General features: G+C 47.2%; 1 protein-coding gene across 1 annotated transcript in view; it reads right to left on the reverse strand.

Annotated features, from left to right (window-relative positions):
• Window positions 1-13798: 13798 nt before the first annotated feature.
• LOC142256230 (phospholemman-like) overlaps window positions 13799-23295 on the reverse strand; it is a 39479-nt gene continuing 29982 nt past the window's right edge. The window contains exon 8 of the mRNA XM_075327809.1: window positions 13799-14305. The gene's annotated coding sequence lies outside the window, so the exon portion shown is untranslated. The remainder of the gene's footprint in view (window positions 14306-23295) is intronic.

The raw sequence follows: 23295 nt of genomic DNA on the forward strand, positions 1-23295 counted from the left end.
GATTTAGTGCTGAGAGTGCGGAGAAGATGCGGGAAAATGAACGGACCCCATCCCAGGACCGGCGGTCCTCACCGGCCACACAGATCTCACAACCATCACCTAATACATCGCTATCACAACGGGTTGTGCCAGATGACCTACTTAGCTCTGCTACATTAAAGGGGCTGTCTCTTTTCGAATGGATTTTTTTTGGGGGGGCTAAAAATAAATTTTGTCACTGGTTTTCATTAAAAGTTTTGCATCATGTGCCTGGTCTATTGCTGACTGCAGAGTGAGATAACTGAGAGTCTGTCAGTGAGCTCTGTCTGATGAGCTCACTGTCATTTTCTGAGCTCCTCTCAGCTGATTTATGACCTCAGATCACATGAAAGTTGAATGTGCCGGGAAATAAAGACCCTGTAGAAGCAAAATAGTGCAAAAATGGTTGGATGATTACGGGACATGTGAACTCGGCCAACTCTGCTGCATGATCTGCACTTAGCCAATGTGGATCCCCTACACTGACCCATGCTCTGCTACACCTGGCACCCAGATACTTTTACACACTCATCTCTGCTACATCCATAAGTTTGGCTCTGCTGCATCCATGTTTGACTCTGCTGCATCCATGTTTGACTCTGCTGCATCCATGTTTGACTCTGCTGCATCCACATGTTTGGCTCTGCTACATCCATATGTTGGGCTCTGCTACAGCCAAATGTTGGGCTCTGCTACATCCATATGTATTGTTCTGCTACATCCATATGAATTGCTTTGCTACATCCATATGTTTGGTTCTGCTACATCCATATGTATGTTTCTGCTACCTCCATATGTATGGTTCTGCTAACTACATATGTATGGCTCTGCTACATGCATATGTTCGGCTCTGCTCTGTCTCATGCACTGCATACCTCGCCTGATTTGGAATTCAATCCTGCTACTTTGACAAAGTCAGCTCTGCTACATTGCTTTGCAGTTGTGTTCAGTTGTGTCTCATATACTTGGCTCTGCTGCACATGACAATCTCAGCTCAATGCTCTTTTTGGTTTTAGTACACAGACTTCTCTGCTACACCCATATGTTGGGCTCTGCTGCAACCATTTTTTACTCTGCTGCATCTATGTTTGGCTCTGCTACATCCATATGTTTGGCTCTGCTACATCCATAGGTTTAGCTCTGCTACATCCATAGGTTTGGCTCTGCTACATCCATAGGTTTGGCTCTGCTACATCCATAGGTTTGGCTCTGCTACATCCATAGGTTTGGCTCTGCTACATCCATAGGTTTGGCTCTGCTACATCCATAGGTTTGGCTCTGCTACATCCATAGGTTTGGCTCTGCTACATCCATAGGTTTGGCTCTGCTACATCCATATGTTGGGCTCTGCTAAATCCAAATGTTTGGCTCTGCTACGACCATATGTTTGGCTCTGCTACATCCATAATGTTTGGCTCTGCTACGACCATAATGTTTGGCTCTGCTACGTCCATATGTTTAGCTCTGCTACATCCATATGTTCGGCTCTGCTCTGCCTCATACGCTGAGCCTCACCTGATGATTTGAAATTCAATTCTGCTACTTTGACAAAGTCAGCTCTGCTACAATCACAAAGTCAGCTCTGCTACATTGCTTTGCAGTTGTGTTCTGTTGCATTTAATATACTTGGCTCTGCTGCACCTGACAATCTCAGCTCAATGCTGTTTTTGGTTCTAGTACACGGAGACCCATCCCTGCTACGATGACCTCTTCAGCTCTGCTGCATCTCTCATACTCTTAAGTGCTGCTCCTGACCAGCTTGGAGCATGTACATGAATAAATCATGCTCTGCAACACTTCATCCCCGCTCCATCAATGTACTCGGCTCTGCCGCATCTGACATACTCGGCTCCACTAATGCAACAGTGACAAAGTCAGCTCTGCTGCACCTGAGCCCTGCCACATGTCCTCATCTGACCCATCTGCTGCTGCTTCCTCCAAACCCAGACGGTGCAGCCGCATCCAGGCCCCTGGTCCAGCCCTTTAAAGCATCTTTGCACCAACCCCCTGTCTGCTGCTCCCCTCCCCATTCCACTGCTGTCTGATGATCGGCCTCCAGCCACACGCCCCTCTCCCCAATCTATGGAGAATCCGGGACACCCCATGATCCTCAGCAATCGCCGTCCACTCCGGGAAATCTGGGAGGAACGGGGAAATGTCTCCATTTATGGGTAGATTTTCCTTTAAGGAACACTGCGCAGAAAACTGATACATTGTATTCTATTATCAAGCCCCGCCCCCAGCTGAGCAGGAAGCAATGTATCGCTTGTCTACAGAGTGTTCCTTAAAGTAATTCCTCCATTCTCTACTCCTGCACCCTCAGGCCCGACCTCCTGCTCCTTCAGGTCCTATCCCCTGCACCCTCAGGCCCGACCTCCTGCTCCTTCAGGTCCTATCCCCTGCACCCTCAGGCCCGACCTCCTGCTCCTTCAGTTCCTATCCCCTGCACCCTCAGGCCCGATCCCCTGCACCCTCAGGCCCGACCTCCTGCTCCTTCAGTTCCTATCCCCTGCACCTTTGGGTCCTATCCCCTGCACCTTCGGGTCCTATCCCCTGCATCTTCGGGTCCTATCCCCTGCACCTTGAGGCCCGATCCCCTGCACCTCGAGGCCCAGATCCCCTGCACCTCGAGGCCCAGATCCCCTGCACCTCGAGGCCCAGATCCTCTGCACCTCGAGGCCCTGATCCCCTGCACCTCGAGGCCCTGATCCCCTGCACCTCGAGGCCCTGATCCCCTGCACCTCGAGGCCCAGATCCCCTGCACCTCGAGGCCCTGATCCCCTGCACCTCGAGGCCCTGATCCCCTGCACCTCGAGGCCCTGATCCCCTGCACCTCGAGGCCCTGATCCCCTGCACCTCGAGGCCCTGATCCCCTGCACCTCGAGGCCCTGATCCCCTGCACCTCGAGGCCCTGATCCCCTGCACCTCGAGGCCCTGATCCCCTGCACCTCGAGGCCCGATCCCCTGCACCTCGAGGCCCTGATCCCCTGCACCTCGAGGCCCGACCCCCTGCACCTCGAGGCCCCGACCCCCTGCACCTCGAGGCCCCGACCCCCTGCACCTCGAGGCCCTGATCCCCTGCACCTCGAGGCCCTGATCCCCTGCACCTCGAGGCCCTGATCCCCTGCACCTCGAGGCCCTGATCCCCTGCACCTTGAGGCCCTGATCCCCTGCACCTTGAGGCCCCGACCCCCTGCACCTCGAGGCCCTGATCCCCTGCACCTCGAGGCCCTGATCCCCTGCACCTCGAGGCCCTGATCCCCTGCACCTCGAGGCCCTGATCCCCTGCACCTCGAGGCCCTGATCCCCTGCACCTCGAGGCCCTGATCCCCTGCACCTCGAGGCCCTGATCCCCTGCACCTTGAGGCCTGACCCCCCCCTGCTCCTTCGGGCCCGATCCTCTGCTCCTCTCCCCCCGTAATTCTGGGAATATTATTTAAATGCCGTTGTATCGACGGAATGGTTCACGATCATAAGTGAAAAAAATGAGGCTAATTCCAGAGTGTAGGAGGCGAGAATTAATCTCTAGGATTCCTTCCTCGAATCTATCATCATCGGAGCCTCACAATACACAGGTTACACGTTTATTTGTGGGTATACATAGAAGTGCATTCCCTATTAAAAAAAATTTAAAAAAATGTAACAGAAAAAGCAGAAATAAGATAATTTGTAAACAAACATAAAACAAAAGAACCAAACCAATATCAGGAGCAATATTGCTAATATCTACAATAGTAAGATGAAGCCGGCACACCATATAGCGTTCCAATATACCGCCAGACCATGCCACCATATAGTGTTCCAATATACCGCCAGACCATGCCACCATATAGTGTTCCAATATACCGCCAGACCATGCCACCATATAGTGTTCCAATATACCGCCAGCCCATGCCTGTGTGTTACTTGCACACACAGTACTTACTATAATACCACTATACTGATCCTTAATAAACAATCATGTGCTAAGAACAATAATAATACCACTAAGCAGTGACCATCAAGGGACAAGGTCCGAGCGTTCCTCGCCTCGTCACGTGCGGAGCTTCTGAGATCCTCGTCTTGTTCTGTTGTAATTGGCTTTAAAAGGACAAAACACATTTGATAATAACAGGCAATAACCTAAATGTTCAATCCAGATTAAGAAACCAAAAACCAGCGGAATGCATTACTGATCCTGAGTTACCTCCTGTATTATACTCCAGAGCTGCACTCACTCTTCTGTTGGTGCAGTCACTATGTACATACATTACATTACTGATCCTGAGTTACCTCCTGTATTATACCCCAGAGCTGCACTCACTATTCTGATGGTGCAGTCACTGTGTACATACATTACATTACTGATCCTGAGTTACCTCCTGTGTTATACTCCAGAGCTGCACTCACTATTCTGCTGGTGCAGTCACTGTGTACATACATTACATTACTGATCCTGAGTTACCTCCTGTGTTATACTCCAGAGCTGCACTCACTATTCTGATGGTGCAGTCACTGTGTACATACATTACATTACTGATCCTGAGTTACCTCCTGTGTTATACTCCAGAGCTGCACTCACTATTCTGATGGTGCAGTCACTGTGTACATACATTACATTACTGATCCTGAGTTACCTCCTGTGTTATACTCCAGAGCTGCACTCACTATTCTGCTGGTGCAGTCACTGTGTACATACATTACTGATCCTGAGTTACCTCCTGTGTTATACTCCAGAGCTGCACTCACTATTCTGCTGGTGCAGTCATTGTGTACATACATTACATTACTGACCCTGAGTCACCTCCTGTATTATACTCCAGAGCTGCACTCACTATTCTGCTGGTGCAGTCACTGTGTACATACATTACATTACTGATCCTGCATTATCTCCTGTATTATACTCCAGAGCTGCTCTCACTATTCTGCTGGTGCAGTCACTGTGTACATACATTACATTACTGATCCTGAGTTACCTTCTGTTTTATACTCCAGAGCTGCACTCACTATTCTGCTGGTGCAGTCACTGTGTACATACATTACATTACTGATCCTGAGTTACCTCCTGTATTACACTCCAGAGCTGCACTCACTATTCTGCTGGTGCAGTCACTGTGTACATACATTACATTACTGATCCTGAGTTACCTCCTGTGTTATACTCCAGAGCTGCACTCACTATTCTGCTAGTGCAGTCACTGTGTACATACATTACTGATCCTGAGTTACCTCCTGTATTATACTCCAGAGCTGCACTCACTATTCTGCTGGTGCAGTCACTGTGTACATAGATTACTGATCCTGAGTTACCTCCTGCATTATACTCCAGAGCTGCACTCACTATTCTGCTGGTGCAGTCAGTGTACATACATTACATTACTGACCCTGAGTCACCTCCTGTATTATACTTCAGAGCTGCTCTCACTATTCTGCTGGTGCAGTCACTGTGTACATACATTACATTACTGATCCTCAGTTACCTCCTGTATTATACTCCAGAGCTGCACTCACTATTCTGCTAGTGCAGTCACTGTACATACATCACATTACTGATCCTGAGTTACATCCTGTATTATACTCCAGAGCTGCACTCACTATTCTGCTGCTGCAGTCACTGTGTACATACATTACTGATCCTGAGTTACCTCCTGTATTATACTCCAGAGCTGCTCTCACTATTCTGCTGGTGCAGTCACTGTGTACATACATTACATTACTGATCCTGCATTATCTCCTGTATTATACTCCAGAGCTGCTCTCACTATTCTGCTGGTGCAGTCACTGTGTATATACATTACATTACTGATCCTGAGTTACCTCCTGTATTATACTCCAGAGCTGCACTCACTATTCTGATGGTGCAGTCACTGTGTATATACATTACATTACTGATCCTGAGTTACCTCCTGCATTATACTCCAGAGCTGCACTCACTATTCTGCTGGTGCAGTCACTGTGTACATACATTACATTACTGATCCTGAGTTACCTCCTGTATTATACTCCAGAGCTGTACTCACTATTCTGCTGGTGCAGTCACTGTGTACATACATTACATTACTGATCCTGAGTTACCTCCTGCATTATACTCCAGAGCTGCACTCACTATTCTGCTGGTGCAGTCACTGTGTACATACATTACATTACTGATCCTGAGTTACCTCCTGTATTATACTCCAGAGCTGCACTCACTATTCTGCTGGTGCAGTCACTGTGTACATACATTACATTACTGATCCTGAGTTACCTCCTGTATTATACTCCAGAGCTGCACTCACTATTCTGCTGGTGCAGTCACTGTGTACATACATTACATTACTGATCCTGAGTTACCTCCTGCATTATACTCCAGAGCTGCACTCACTATTCTGCTGGTGCAGTCACTGTGTACATACATTACTGATCCTGAGTTACCTCCTGCATTATACTCCAGAGCTGCACTCACTATTCTGCTGGTGCAGTCACTGTGTACATACATTACATTACTGATCCTGAGTTACCTCCTATATTATACTCCAGAGCTGCACTCACTCTTCTGCTGGTGCAGTCACTGGGTACATACATTACTGATCCTGAGTTACCTCCTGTATTATACTCCAGAGCTGCGCTCACTATTCTGCTGGTGCAGTCACTGTGTACATACATTACATTACTGATCCTGAGTTACCTCCTGTATTATACTCCAGAGCTGCACTCACTATTCTGTTGGTGCAGTCACTGTGTACATACATTACATTACTGATCATGAGTTACCTCTATATTATACTCCAGAGCTGCACTCACTATTCTGCTGGTGCAGTCACTGTGTACATACATTACATTACTGATCATGAGTTACCTCTATATTATACTCCAGAGCTGCACTCACTATTCTGCTGGTGCAGTCACTGTGTACATACATTACATTACTGATCCTGAGTTACCTCCTGTATTATACTCCAGAGCTGCACTCACTCTTCTGCTGGTGCAGTCACTGTGTACATACATTACATTACTGACCCTGAGTTACCTCCTGTATTATACTCCAGAGCTGCACTCACTATTCTGCTGGTGCAGTCACTGTGTACATACATTACATTACTGACCCTGAGTTACCTCCTGTATTATACTCCAGAGCTGCACTCACTATTCTGCTGGTGCAGTCACTGTGTACATACATTACTGATCCTGAGTTACCTCCTGTATTATACTCCAGAGCTGCACTCACTATTCTGCTGGTGCAGTCACTGTGTACATACATTACTGATCCTGAGTTACCTCCTGTATTATACTCCAGAGCTGCACTCACTATTCTGCTGGTGCAGTCACTGTGTACATACATTACATTACTGATCCTGAGTTACCTCCTGTATTATACTCCAGAGCTGCACTCACTATTCTGTTGGTGCAGTCACTGTGTACATACATTACATTACTGATCCTGAGTTACCTCCTGTATTATACTCCAGAGCTGCACTCACTATTCTGCTGGTGCAGTCACTGTGTACATACTAGGTATGGATAGTGCCGCTGCACACTCCTCCGCCCCTCTGTTATAGTATTTTCTTGCTCCGGGATGAGCCGCCATTATCCTGAGTGAGGCGCTGTTTCCTATGGAGTATTATTCCTTAGATTACATTTCGGGGCTGAGCTGTTTTGCTTGGTTGCAGGGTCCCTGTCCTCATAGATGAGTGCAGGGCGGGGGGCGCTGAGTCAGCAGCAGGGGGATCCTATCCATTCTAGGAATCTGACTCACTGCTGCCCCCTTCTGGTCACTGCTGGGATTGCACCATGTGGCAGCAAATTTATAATTTACTATAAAGTCCACAAAACACAAGATGTAAATAATGTCCTTCTACAAATAAGATTATTGTGATAATGGATTGTAACTTTTTAAAACTCCAATAGAGGAATCTATTGATGACGCCCCACTGTGTAACATAGTGCCCATACAATAGTGTCATAAAGGGTCTGTATAACAGTATTATACCGATATCCCAGTGCCCATACAATAGTGCCATACCGTGTCTGTATAATAGTATTATACCTATATACCAGTGCCCATACAATAGTGTCATACAGTGTCTATATAATAGTATTATACCTATATACCAGTGCCCATACAATAGTGCCATATAGTGTCTGTATAATAGTATTATACTGATATACCAGTGCCCATACAATAGTGCCATACAGTGTCTGTATAATAGTATTATACCGATATACCAGTGCCCATACAATAGTGCCATATAGTGTCTGTATAATAGTATAATACCTATACAACAGTGCCCATACAATAGTGCCATACCGGGTCTGTATAATAGTATTATATACCAGTGCCCATACAATAGTGCCATACCGTGTCTGTATAATAGTATTATACTGATATACCAGTGCCCATACAATAGTGTCATACAGTGTCTGTATAATAGTATTATACCTATACACCAGTGCCCCTAAAATAGTGTCATACAGTGTCTATATAATAGTATTATACCGATATACCAGTGCCCATGCAATAGTACCATATAGTGTCTGTATAATAGTATAATACCTATACAACAGTGCCCATACAATAGTGCCATACAGTGTCTGTATAATAATATAATACCTATATGCCAGTGCCCATACAATAGTGCCATACAGTGTCTGTATAATAGTAGTATACCTATACAGCAGTGTCCATACAATAGTGCCATACATGGTCTGTATAATAGTATTATATACCAGTGCCTATACAATAGTGCCATACAGTGTCTGTATAATAGTAGTATACCTATACAGCAGTGTCCATACAATAGTACCATACAGTGTCTGTATAATAATATAATACCTATACAGCAGTGTCCATACAATAGTACCATACAGTGTCTGTATAATAATATAATACCTATATGCCAGTGCCCATACAGTAGTGCCATACAGTGTCTGTATAATAGTAGTATATCTATACAGCAGTGTCCATACAATAGTGCCATATAGTGTCTGTATAATAGTATTATACCGATATACCAGTGCCCATACAATAGCGTCATACAGTGTCTATATAATAGTATTAAACCTATACAACAGTGCCCATGCAATAGTGCCATACAGTGTCTGTATAATAATATAATACCTATATACCAGTGCCAATACAATAGTGCCATACAGTGTCTGTATAATAGTATTAAACCTATACAACAGTGCCCATGCAATAGTACCATACAGTGTCTGTATAATAATATAATACCTATATACCAGTGCCCATACAATAGTGCCATACAGTGTCTATATAATAGTATTATACCTATATACCAGTGCCCATACAATAGTGCCATACAGTGTCTGTATAATAATATAATACCTATATACCAGTGCCCATACAATAGTGCCATACAGTGTCTGTATAATAATATAATACCTATATACCAGTGCCAATACAATAGTGCCATACAGTGTCTATATAATAGTATTATACCTATATACCAGTGCCCATACAATAGTGCCATACAGTGTCTGTATAATAGTATTATACCTATACAACAGTGCCCATACAATAGTGTCATACAGTGTCTATATAATAGTATAATACCTATATACCAGTGCCCATACAATAGTGCCATATAGTGTCTGTATAATAGTATAATACCTATACAACAGTGCCCATACAATAGTGCCATACAGTGTCTATATAATAGTATTATACCTATATACCAGTGCCCATACAATAGTGCCATATAGTGTCTGTATAATAGTATAATACCTATACAACAGTGCCCATACAATAGTGTCATACAGTGTCTATATAATAGTATAATACCTATATACCAGTGCCCATACAATAGTGCCATATAGTGTCTGTATAATAGTATAATACCTATACAACAGTGCCCATACAATAGTGCCATACCGGGTCTGTATAATAGTATTATATACCAGTGCCCATACAATAGTGCCATACCGTGTCTGTATAATAGTATTATACTGATATACCAGTGCCCATACAATAGTGTCATACAGTGTCTGTATAATAGTATTATACCTATACACCAGTGCCCCTAAAATAGTGTCATACAGTGTCTATATAATAGTATTATACCGATATACCAGTGCCCATGCAATAGTACCATATAGTGTCTGTATAATAGTATAATACCTATACAACAGTGCCCATACAATAGTGCCATACAGTGTCTGTATAATAATATAATACCTATATGCCAGTGCCCATACAATAGTGCCATACAGTGTCTGTATAATAGTAGTATACCTATACAGCAGTGTCCATACAATAGTGCCATACATGGTCTGTATAATAGTATTATATACCAGTGCCTATACAATAGTGCCATACAGTGTCTGTATAATAGTAGTATACCTATACAGCAGTGTCCATACAATAGTACCATACAGTGTCTGTATAATAATATAATACCTATACAGCAGTGTCCATACAATAGTACCATACAGTGTCTGTATAATAATATAATACCTATATGCCAGTGCCCATACAGTAGTGCCATACAGTGTCTGTATAATAGTAGTATATCTATACAGCAGTGTCCATACAATAGTGCCATATAGTGTCTGTATAATAGTATTATACCGATATACCAGTGCCCATACAATAGCGTCATACAGTGTCTATATAATAGTATTAAACCTATACAACAGTGCCCATGCAATAGTGCCATACAGTGTCTGTATAATAATATAATACCTATATACCAGTGCCAATACAATAGTGCCATACAGTGTCTGTATAATAGTATTAAACCTATACAACAGTGCCCATGCAATAGTACCATACAGTGTCTGTATAATAATATAATACCTATATACCAGTGCCCATACAATAGTGCCATACAGTGTCTATATAATAGTATTATACCTATATACCAGTGCCCATACAATAGTGCCATACAGTGTCTGTATAATAATATAATACCTATATACCAGTGCCCATACAATAGTGCCATACAGTGTCTGTATAATAATATAATACCTATATACCAGTGCCAATACAATAGTGCCATACAGTGTCTATATAATAGTATTATACCTATATACCAGTGCCCATACAATAGTGCCATACAGGGTCTGTATAATAGTATTATACCTATACAACAGTGCCCATACAATAGTGTCATACAGTGTCTATATAATAGTATAATACCTATATACCAGTGCCCATACAATAGTGCCATATAGTGTCTGTATAATAGTATAATACCTATACAACAGTGCCATACAGTGTCTGTATAATAATATAATACCTACAGTTAGGTCCAGAAATCTTTGGCCAGTGACACAATTTTGGCGAGTTGGGCTCTGCATGCCACCACATTGGATTTGAAATGAAACCTCTACAACAGAATTCAAGTGCAGATTGTAACGTTTAATTTGAAGGTTTGAATAAAAATATCTGATAGAAATTGTAGGAATTGTCACATTTCTTTACAAACACTCCACATTTTAGGAGGTCAAAAGTAATTGGACAAATAAACCAAACCCAAAAAAAAAAATTTTATTTTCAATATTTTGCTGCGAATCCTTTGGAGGCAATCACTGCCTTAAGTCTGGAACCCATGGACATCACCAAACGCTGGGTTTCCTCCTTCTTAATGCTTTGCCAGGCCTTTACAGCCACAGCCTTCAGGTCTTACTTGTATGTGGGTCTTTCCGTATTAAGTCTGGATTTGAGCAAGTGAAATGCATGCTCAATTGGGTTAAGATCTGGTGATTGACTTGGCCATTGCAGAATGTGCCACTTTTTTGCACTCATGAACTCCTGGGTAGCCTTGGCTGTATGCTTGGGGTCATTGTCCATCTGTACTATGAAGCGCCGTCCGATCAACTTTGCGGCATTTGGCTGAATCTGGGCTGAAAGTATATCCCGGTACACTTCAGAATTCATCCGGCTACTCTTGTCTGCTGTTATGTCATCAATAAACACAAGTGACCCAGTGCCATTGAAAGCCATGCATGCCCATGCCATCACGTTGCCTCCACCATGTTTTACAGAGGGTGTGGTGTGCCTTGGATCATGTGCCGTTCCCTTTCTTCTCCACACTTTTTTCTTCCCATCATTCTGGTACAGGTTGATCTTTGTCTCATCTGTCCATAGAATACTTTTCCAGAACTGAGCTGGCTTCATGAGGTGTTTTTCAGCAAATGTAACTCTGGCCTGTCTATTTTTGGAATTGATGAATGGTTTGCATCTAGATGTGAACCCTTTGTATTTACTTTCATGGAGTCTTCTCTTTACTGGTGACTTAGAGACAGATACACCTACTTCACTGAGAGTGTTCTGGACTTTAGTTGATGTTGTGAACGGGTTCTTCTTCACCAAAGAAAGTATGCGGCGATCATCCACCACTGTTGTCATCCGTGGACGCCCAGGCCTTTTTGAGTTCCCAAGCTCACCAGTCAATTCCTTTTTTCTCAGAATGTACCCGACTGTTGATTTTGCTACTCCAAGCATGTCTGCTATCTCTCTGATGGATTTTTTCTTTTTTTTCAGCCTCAGGATGTTCTGCTTCACCTCAATTGAGAATTCCTTAGACCGCATGTTGTCTGGTCACAGCAACAGCTTCCAAATGCAAAACCACACACCTGTAATCAACCCCAGACCTTTTAACTACTTCATTGATTACAGGTTAACGAGGGAGACGCCTTCAGAGTTAATTGCAGCCCTTAGAGTCCCTTGTCCAATTACTTTTGGTCCCTTGAAAAAGAGCAGGCTATGCATTACAGAGCTATGATTCCTAAACCCTTTCTCCGATTTGGATGTGAAAACTCTCATATTGCAGCTGGGAGTGTGCACTTTCAGCCCATATTATATATAGAATTGTATTTCTGAACATGTTTTTGTAAACAGCTAAAATAACAAAACTTGTGTCACTGTCCAAATATTTCTGGACCTAACTGTATATACCAGTGCCAATACAATAGTACCATACAGTGTCTGTATAATAATATAATACCTATATACCAGTGCCCATACAATAGTGCCATACAGGGTCTGTATAATAGTATTATACCTATACAACAGTGACCATACAATAGTGCCATACAGGGTCTGTATAATAGTATTATACCTATACAACAGTGACCATACAATAGTGCCATACAGTGTCTGTATAATAGTATTATACCTATACAACAGTGCCTATACAATAGTGCCATACAGTGTCTGTATAATAGTATTATACCTATACAGCAGTGTCCATACAATAGTGCCATACAGGGTCTGTATAATAGTATTATATACCAGTGCCTATACAATAGTGCCCATACAGGGTCTGTATAATAGTATTATATACCAGTGCCTATACAATAGTGCCATACAGTGTCTATATTATAGTATTTTATACCAGTGCCCATACAATAGTGCCATACTGGACCTACAACATACTGCCATACAATAGCTGCATAATAGTGTCATATGTGTCTACATAAAAGTACCGCACCACACTTGTATAACACTGCCATACAATAGGGCCATACAGAACCCATAATATGTTACCCACACAATAGTGCAATGTAGTATTTACATAATGATGCCTATGCAGTAGTGTCATACTGAACTCCCAACATACCGCCATACAGTGCCCACATAATGGTGCCATATAGTGACCACATCATTCTTAGTGCCCACATGCCAGCGTCGTCCATTTGTCTTAGTATATGGTCATATAATGTCAGTATAATAGCTCTTACACTGCATACATTATACCGCCATACAGTGACCACATCATGGTATCTCGCCTATTGATGCCTATGGGCTATAATAGAATAACCGATACTGTCACCGCTCGATAAATAACAACCAAAAATGTTCCAAAAAGTGTCTTTTATTCTTACGGCTTTTGTGGATTAATAGTAAATAAAGCTCAGATAATATTTGGTCTGCGGAATCCGAAATCGTCATATAAATGTTACTTTTACTATATTTGTATATACAGATGTGTAATATTATTATATTTATATATTATCCCAAATCTTCTGACTTCTTCTTTATATACAATATAAAACAATTTGGCTTATAATAAACAGAATATGATTATATCGCCGTGCGGGGGAGGGGAGGGGTCTGTAGGGGCATCTGCGGGGGGCTAGTAAAGCTTATCATATGGTCAGGAGCGGCCAATAACGAGTCGGGGGGGAGGAGAATCTTGCGGGTGGTTGAAGCATAATGCAGATACAATGGACAGAGATGGCGCTCAGAAGGTCACATGATGGCGCCGGCGCTCTTGGTCTTCCCTCCCTTTCCTTGCGTAAGACCAGCGACTGTCACGGATTGCACATTTATATGCGGGTGCGGGGGGGGGGGGAAATGGTGAATCTGCAAAAAAGGATAAAAAAAGTTACATTTCTAGATATGGTACATTTTAAAGCTGAGGCATGGGTGCACTTACTTTCATAATCTGGATTAAATGTGAGCCGCTAGCTCCAAGTCTAGGCAGGGATTTACTTTTCTGCATGTGTGTGTATATACATGAGGAATAACACCGCTTCTGGCCATTATATGACTTGTATTCTCCACAGTTTCCCCCTGTATACCTGCTCTGTACTTTCCAGTTGTCTCTGAGCTAGTGGAGACCAGCAACTCTGATGTCTCCCATACACAGCACACACAGATGTGGGGATTCCTGCTCTCCTTTCTCTATGTCCTGCAAGTCCAGAAGGGGCAGCCGCATTGGGGGACATTATACTGAGCGGTGTAGCTGTGATTGCTGCATTGAGGTGGGATAGAACTCTTACTAGTAAGCAGCAAATAGAGGACATTATACAGCAGTACTGTGCATTGTAGCTGTGAATACTCCATTGAGGTGAGATAGAACCCTTACTAGTAAGCAGCAAATAGAGGACATTATACAGCAGTACTGTGCATTGTAGCTGTGATTGCTGTATTAATGAGCTAGAACCCTAAGCAGCAATATAGAGGACATAACACTGCAGTATTGAGCGGTGTAGCTGTGAATACTGCATTGAGGTGAGATAGAACCCTTACTAGTAAGCTTCAATATTCAGGACATTATACAGCAGTACTGAGCAGTATAGCCGTGATTGCTGTATTAATGAGCTAGAACCCTTACTAGTAAGCAGCAATATAGAGGACATTTATACAGCAGTACTGTGCATTGTAGCTGTGATTACTGCTTAAGGTGATATAGAACCCTTACTAGTAAGCTGCAATATAGAGGACATAACATTGCAGTCCTGAGCAGTGCAGCTGTGATTACTGTATTGAGATGAGATAGAACCCTTACTAGTAAGCAGCAATATAGAGGACATTTGTACAGCAGTACTGAGCAGTATAGCCGTGATTGCTGTATTAATGAGCTTGAACCCTTACTAGTAAGCTTCAATATTCAGGATATTGTACAGCCATATTGAGCAGTGCAGCTGTGATTACTGCATTGAGGTGAGATAGAACCCTTACAAATAAGCAGCAGTATAGAGGACATAACACTGCAGTATTGAGCAGTATAGCTGTGATTACTGTATTGAGATGAGATAGAACCCTTACTAGTAAGCAGCAATATAGAGGACATTTATACAGCAGTACTGAGCAGTATAGAGGACATTATACAGCACTATTGAGGTGTAGCTGTGAATACTGCATTGAGGTGAGATAGAACCCTTACTAGTAAGCAGCAATATAGAGGACATTATTCAGCACTATTGAGCAGTATAGCTGTGAATACTGCATTGAAGTGAGATTGAACCCTTACTAGTAAGCAGCAATATAGAGGACATTATACAGCACTATTGAGCAGTGCAGCTGTGATTACTGCATTGAGGTGAGATAGAACCCTTACTAGTAAGCAGCAATATAGAGATAATAACATTGCAGTACTGAGCAGTGTAGCTGTGATTACTTCACTGAAGCAACATAAAACCCTTATTTGTAAACCGCAATATAGAGGGCACTATAGAGCGGTGCTGCTGTGAATCCAGCTCTAGGGTGAGCTAATACCATGGAGTGCTTTATATAGCTGCAGCACAATTTGCCTGTATCTCCGGCTGCCTGCCCTTTTACTGGGCATCCCCTTTCCGTACCATTCCATATGGGGGTGAGGTGGCTCTTTGCACTCTAAGGGTATGTGCGCACGTTGCGTTCTGTGCAGTGCGAAAAAGAACGCACCCTCTGGCAGACTGGACAAATGTAAACACTGTGCTTGTAAAAAAAAAAAAAAATGCATCCACAACGCATGCATTTTGGATGCGTTTTGGATGCATTTTTGACAGTGCGTTCCCCTGGCAATTGAGCTGAAAGCAGACAGTCGAGCGATGAGAATGAACTTGGATGAACTTGGATGAACGTGGATGAACTTCACCCGACTTCATTGTCATCCCGCGGCTCTGTCTGGGTGTCGCGTCCTGATTAGCGGTCACCCGTGAAGGACTCACCGGTGACCGCAAATCCCCTGAGTGACTGAAGTGAGCCGCGCGATCAGCTGTGCATTCACTCAGGTAACCCACGGCCACAACTGCAGTCCTCCACCTGAGACCGCAACTCATCTGTGATGTCATCGCTGATCGCGCAGCTCACTTCAGTCACTTGGGCGACTTGCTGTCACAGTTGGAGGATCCAGCGGTGGCCACGGGTAACCTGACTGACCTCATCGCTGATCGTGCGGCTCACTTCAGTTGCTGCGTGGAGCTGACAGCGGTCTGGTCTGTGACTGCTCGTGTCAGCTTCATGTAGCAGAGCTGGATGCGTCGCGGGACCTCATGTTGATTACGTCGGACCTGGAGGGGTATTTGGGGATTAATAAAGTGGTGAATGAGGGTTGGGGTTTTTTTTTGCCATTTATTCCAAATAAAGGATTTTTTGGATGTGTGTGTTTATTTTCTTTACCTTCCATGATTAACCTGTAAGTTATCTTGGGGAAACGCCTGCTATGATTAACCTAGGATTTAGTGGCAGCTATGGGCTGCTGCCATTAACTCCTTATTACCCCGTTTGCCACCGCACAAGGGCAATTCAGGATGAGCCGGGTAGAGTCCAGGGACTGTCGCATCTAATGGATGCAGCAATTCCAGGCGGCTGCTGGCTGATATTGTTAGGGTGGTGGGCTCCCCGTAACGTGGAGCTCCCCATCCTGAGAATACCAGCCCCCAGCTGTGTGGCTTTGCCCTGGCTGGTATCAAATTGGGGGGACTGCACGTCGTTTTTTTTTTTATTAATAATTTATTTTACTGCACGATATAGACCCGCCCACCTGCGGCTGTGATTGGTTGCAGTGAGACAGCTGTCACTCAGCGTGGGGGCGTGTCTGACTGCAACCAATCATAGGTGCCGGTGGGCGGGGAAAGCAGTGAATACAAGATGGAATAATGAGCGGACGGCATTTTCAAAAGAGGAAAAGCCGCCGGAGCTTTGTGACAGCCGTGCACCGCCACGCCGGAGATCGGTGAGTATCAGAGAGGGGGGAGACCGACCAACAGACAGAACGACCAACTGACAGAGAAAGAAACTGACCGACCGACAGAGGGAGACTGAAAAGACCTGCGTTTTGATTGTCAAAAAAGCATGCGGAACGCAACAAAAATGCAGTCCAAGTGCATTTTGGTTGCGTTTTGACCCATATCACTGATTTCAATGGGTGGAGAACGCAGCTACAATGCACAAAAGAAGGGACATGCTGCTTTTTTTTCCGTATCGATTTTTGGCATCTGTCACAAACCACCGGGGGGGTCACTCAGAAATCCCCCGCGCTGGCTACCAGTACGTCACAATCGGGGGGTAACAAGTGGGGGTCACCCCTCCTTTATACCTCCCGACCGACAGACAGAGCACGTGACGCGCTCTCTAGCGCCCCTCTTATAGTCAGGCCAATTATGGAATTGCCCGACAATAAGCAAGGAGGCCGCTATACTACTTATGCCGATTATTGAAGGGTCCCCGGTGAGAGTAAGGTATATATTCCCCCGACCTCCGCGGGCGGAATATATAAAATCTCCCCGAATCTCACTGGCCTCCCCACAATAATCCTTGGCACAATTCGCTGCCACCAACCGATTTACGGTAACTATTAGCCGAACACACAGACGTGGGATTCAAGATCGAGATAACAGAACAGCCCAAGATTAATTATATAATTTAATCAGCCTAAAGCACACTAGAAACTACAATATATACAATAGGGAATCTACAGAATATACAGTTATGTCAGAGTACAGTTACAATCAAAGCATGGTTTACAAACAGGCATACACAGTTCCAGCAGTTACCTTGTTGCGTCTGGCCACAGGGGGGCGCTGTACCCAGGTTTCTAGGATCCTTCCCACAGATGTTTCCTACACGTGCCCCCAGCGAGAAGAACGCTGGAAAATGGCCGAAGTAGGGTTATCAACCTGGGCAAGTCCAGGTCCCCTCCTACCTTCGTGACCTCAGAGGGAGCACTGCTCCACCCCTGGCTTGAGTTATGGACAAAATCCACAACATGGAATATGGCCATAACTTTGCCTGGGAGCGTCGTAGGCGGACGCCAATGCTCTCATTGTGACAGTTATGAATTTAGCTACAGAACGAGGGGACTCATGACCTGTCTGCCAGTTCCCCATTGGCTGATATCACGCCTGGGGCATTTCCCAATGTCCTGCTCCCATAAAAAGGGGGTGCCGGCATCGTCCACATGCGGAGACACCATTTTTATGGTTGCCATATTTATCGGAAATATGGCTTGCGAGATATGAACCATTTTTTACTGGAGTCGTTCTGTCTGGCTATTTCCATAGCCTTGCTAATGAGATACAGCTCTTGTTACAGGGTGACGGCAGGGAGTCATCCTGTGTCCATTGTTCCCACACCACCTCATTTCCATATCACAGGACATGGCCATGGAGGTGTAAGTGGAACACTGAGAAAAGAAGGGAGGGGGCACTGCCAGGGAGTTATGAGGGACTATGACTGGAGTCATAATTCATCTTCATATCCCGGGATTTGCCTCACACCTCCCCCCTTTTGAGGGCGCTAGGGGGCAGCACACTCCGGTGTTCCCCCGTGCGCCCGTCCGCGACCTCTCCTTGTCAGGACAGCCCGTCTGCGTTACCGTGGTCACGGCCCCTTTTGTGGCGAATGGTGAAGTTGTATTGCTGGAGCGCAAGGCTCCATCGCAACAATCGCCCATTCGTCCCAGAGACGGTGTGTAACCAGCTGAGGGGATTGTGGTCCGTCTCCACGATGAAGTGGCGCCCGTATAGATAGGGTTGCAGACGCTGCAGGGCCCACACTATGGCCAGGCACTCCTTCTCCATCGTGGAATAGGCAACTTCCCTTGGTAACAGCTTCCTGCTCAGGTACAAGACTGGGTGCTCTTGGCTCGCAGAGTCCACCTGGCTGAGCACCGCACCGAGGCCGAAGTCACTGGCGTCGGTCTGTACTACAAACGGCCGCGTGAAGTCGGCTGCCTGTAGCACGGGCGGGCTGGACAGGGCGTCCTTTAGGGCCCGGAAGGCTGTCTCGCAGTCCATTGTCCAATCGACTGCAGAGGGCAGCTTCTTCTTGGTGAGGTCCGTCAAGGGCTTTGCCAGGCTACTATAGCATGGAACAAACCTCCTATAGTACCCAGCGGTCCCCAAGAAGGACATCACCTGCTTCTTGGTCCTGGGGGTGGGCCAGGATGCGATGGCCTCCACTTTCTCAGGCTCGGGCTTCAGTGTTCCCCCGCCTACCCGGTGACCGAGGTACTGGACCTCGCTCATGGCCAGCTGACACTTGCCCGGCTTGATGGTCAAACCTGCCCGGTGGACCCGCCTGAGCACCTGTGCTAGATGCTCTAGGTGATCTTCCCAGGTGGGACTGAAGACGGCAATGTCATCCAGGTACGCGGCCGCGTACCCTTCAAGTCCCTTGAGCAGGGTGTTGACCATCCGCTGGAAAGTGGCAGGGGCATTCCTCATCCCGAATGGCATCACCGTGGACTCGTACAGTCCAAATGGGGTAATAAAGGCAGAGCGTTCCCTGGCCTTGCGAGTCAGGGGGATCTGCCAATATCCCCGGCTCAGATCCATGATGGTCAGGTACTGAGCCCCGGCCAACTGATCGAGCAGGTCATCGATGCGTGGCATTGGGTACGCATCGGCGACCGTGACAGCATTGAGCCCCCTGTAGTCCACGCAGAACCGAGTGGTTCGGTCCTTCTTAGGGACGAGGACTACAGGCGAGGCCCAAGCGCTGTTGGATGCCTGGATCACCCCCAGCTTCAGCATCTCGTCAATCTCCTGGCGCATGTGTTGCTGCACCTCCAGGGAGACCCGATATGCTGAACGCCGGATCGGGGGATGATCCCCAGTGTCCACGTGATGGACAGCCAAGTCAGTCCTTCCGGGCTGGTTGGTAAACAACCCCCGGAAGGGGTGTAGGGTGGCCCACAGCTGGGACCGTTGGTCCTCCAAGAGCTGGTGGCCAACCTCCACATCCTCAATGGATCCGCCTGCCCTAACCTGGGCTAGCATATCCAAGAGGGTTTCCGCTTCTCCCTCCTCGGGCAGGTTGCACACGGGGAGCGCACATGCCTCCCGCTCATGATGTGCCTTCATCATGTTCACATGGAAGGGCTTCCGCCTTCCACGGGCAGGGTCCAGGGTGACCAGGTACGTCACAGGGTTGAGCTGCTGGTACACGAGGTATGGGCCTTCCCAGGCTGCCTGAAGCTTGTCCTGTGGTACGGGGACCAGTACCCACACCTTTTGACCCACTTGGTAGGTCCTCTCACAAGCGTTCTGGTCGTACCAACGCTTCTGATCGGCCTGGGCTTGAGCCATATTGTCGTGTACCAGTTGCGTCAAGGCCTGCATTTTGTCCCGGAAGCGCATGACATACTCGATAACCGACACTCCAGGGGTGGCCAAATCCCCTTCCCAAGCCTCTTTCACCAGAGCCAGGGGGCCCCGCACACGTCGCCCGTACAGGAGCTCAAACGGTGAGAATCCTGTTGAGGCCTGTGGAACCTCCCGGTAAGCAAATAACAGGTGTGGGAGATACCGCTCCCAGTCACGCCCATGGGAGTCGACCAACATCTTAAGCATCTGCTTTAAGGTGCCATTAAACCGCTCGCACAGGCCATTAGTCTGTGGATGGTACGGGCTGGCCACCAGATGTCGCACCTGGACCTGCTTACAGAGGGCCTCCATCAGCTGGGACATGAATTGGGTCCCCCGGTCAGTGAGCATTTCCTGGGGAAAACCCACTCGGGAGAAAATCTCCAGCAATGCGGTGGCCACCTTGTCAGCCCGAATGGACGACAAGGCCACTGCTTCTGGGTACCGGGTGGCATAGTCCACTACCGTCAGTATGAAGCGTTTCCCGGAGCTGCTGGGGATGGCCAGCGGGCCGACCAGATCCACAGCCACCCTCCTGAAAGGCTCATCGATGATGGGCAGAGATACCAGTGGGGCTTTGGGGCGTGGCCCCGCCTTCCCCACTCTCTGACAGGTTTCACACGAACGGCAGTAGGCAGCCACATCGGCCCCCATTTTTGGCCAGTAGAAATGCTGGTTTAACCTGGCCTTGGTCTTAGCGATCCCTAGGTGTCCGGCCATCGGAATCTCATGTGCGATCCGCAACAACTCCGTCCGGAACGGATAGGGTACCACCAACTGTCGGTCCCTGGGCCACGCCTCCGGTGAACCCTGCTGGACCGTGGCCCGGTACAGCCGTCCTTGGTCCCAGACCACTCGCTCCGGGTCCGAGTCCGAGGGAGGCTGTGCCGCCTGCTCCTTAAGAGCTTTCAGGCTGTCGTCAGCTTCTAACGCTGCCTGAAACCCCTGACTAGATGTGGCCAGAATCGACGAGACTGTCACATCTTCAGTCAGTACCCCGGGACCTGTGTCCTGGCCTCCACCTGACTCGGCTGCCACTTGGTCAGAAGGGGAAGAGCTATCGGACCTCCGGGAGGCCCCTTGGCTTCCAGCACTCCCACTGCGGGTGACAGCGGCCACAGCCGCTGCGACCGTGGGTCGTGCCTGCTCCTCCTCCGTTCCTGACCAAGTCGCCGGTTCAGGCAGACCTACCTGGCTTCCTGACACCCCGGTTGTGGGGGAACCATGCACCGAGATCTTACCTGGGAGCACTTCCGCTCCTGGACCGGCCCCAATCTCACCTGCCTGTTCCCCTCCTGCAGCAACAGAACCCCGCTGTGAAATCTCTGGGGACCCCACATTTGCTGTGGTAGCCCCCACCCCACACACTGGTCCTCCCCCTGCAGCACCCTGCTCTCTGCTTATCCCTGCAGAGGGCAACAGATCCCAGCTCACAGGCTGGTTACTTGTAGAGGCATTGTCACACCTCTCTCTGACCCCCTCCCCTGTCACAGCTGCAGCTGTGTGTGTGTCTATGGTGTCTGTGCAAGCAGAAATATCAGAGTTCACTCCCTCCTCCCTTACATCATTCATAGATAACACATTAACATTGTTAGGAGTCATGTCAGTACGGGCTGAAGGTTCAGCCCTTGGGGGGGGCCCAAACTGGGAGGTTATCTGCCCCAAATCTGTCCCAAGTAGCACGTTTGCAGGGATCCGATCAGTTACCCCCACCTCCCTCACCCCTCGCCCTGCGCCCCAGTCCACATAAATGTCAGCAACAGGCAGCGCCGGGTCAGTGCCTCCAATCCCGGAGACAGCGAGGGTTTTTCCAGGGATCAAGTCTTGGGGGGACACCATCTCAGGCCGCACCAGAGTCACCTCCGAGGCGCTGTCTCGCAGTCCTATGGTCACAGACCGGCCGACGGTGACAGGTTGGAAGCTGTCCAGGGACCTACCACCACCCCCACCCACACAATACACCTTGGGCGGCCCTTGGGACGGGGACGGAGCCGGGGCCTTGGGACGCTGAGGGCACATGGCCTTGAAGTGTCCAGGTAGGTTGCACTGGTGGCACCGTCTTGGTTCTGCCACGGGCCTGGAGAGGGGAGTTGAGGGGGACACCCCCTGCAGTCTAGGGGCAGGTGGGGCAGTCGCAGAATTCATCTTACCCCCTCTCCAGGTGCTGCTGGTGGCCGCTCTCCTGGCCTCAGGGGCCCGGTTGTTGGTGTAGTCATCGGCAAGGGCAGCTGTAGCCGTGGACCCCTTTGGCTTCTGGTCTCGGATGAACTGGCGGAGATCCTCAGGGCAGTTCCACAAGAGTTGCTCCGTGATGAACAAGTCCAGGATCTCCGGTCCGGTGGAAAGCTGCAGGCCTTGGGTCCAGTGGTCGGCAGCTCGGGCAAGTGCCCGCCGGTGGTCAGCCCAGGAGTCCTTTGGTCCCTTCTGTAGGCTCCGGAACTTCTTGCGGTAGGACTCTGGAGTGAGGTTGTACTGTTGGATCAGGGCCCGCTTGATGGT

The sequence above is a fragment of the Anomaloglossus baeobatrachus genome, chromosome 11 (genome assembly GCF_048569485.1).
Source record: "Anomaloglossus baeobatrachus isolate aAnoBae1 chromosome 11, aAnoBae1.hap1, whole genome shotgun sequence".
Taxonomy (NCBI): domain Eukaryota; kingdom Metazoa; phylum Chordata; class Amphibia; order Anura; family Aromobatidae; genus Anomaloglossus; species Anomaloglossus baeobatrachus.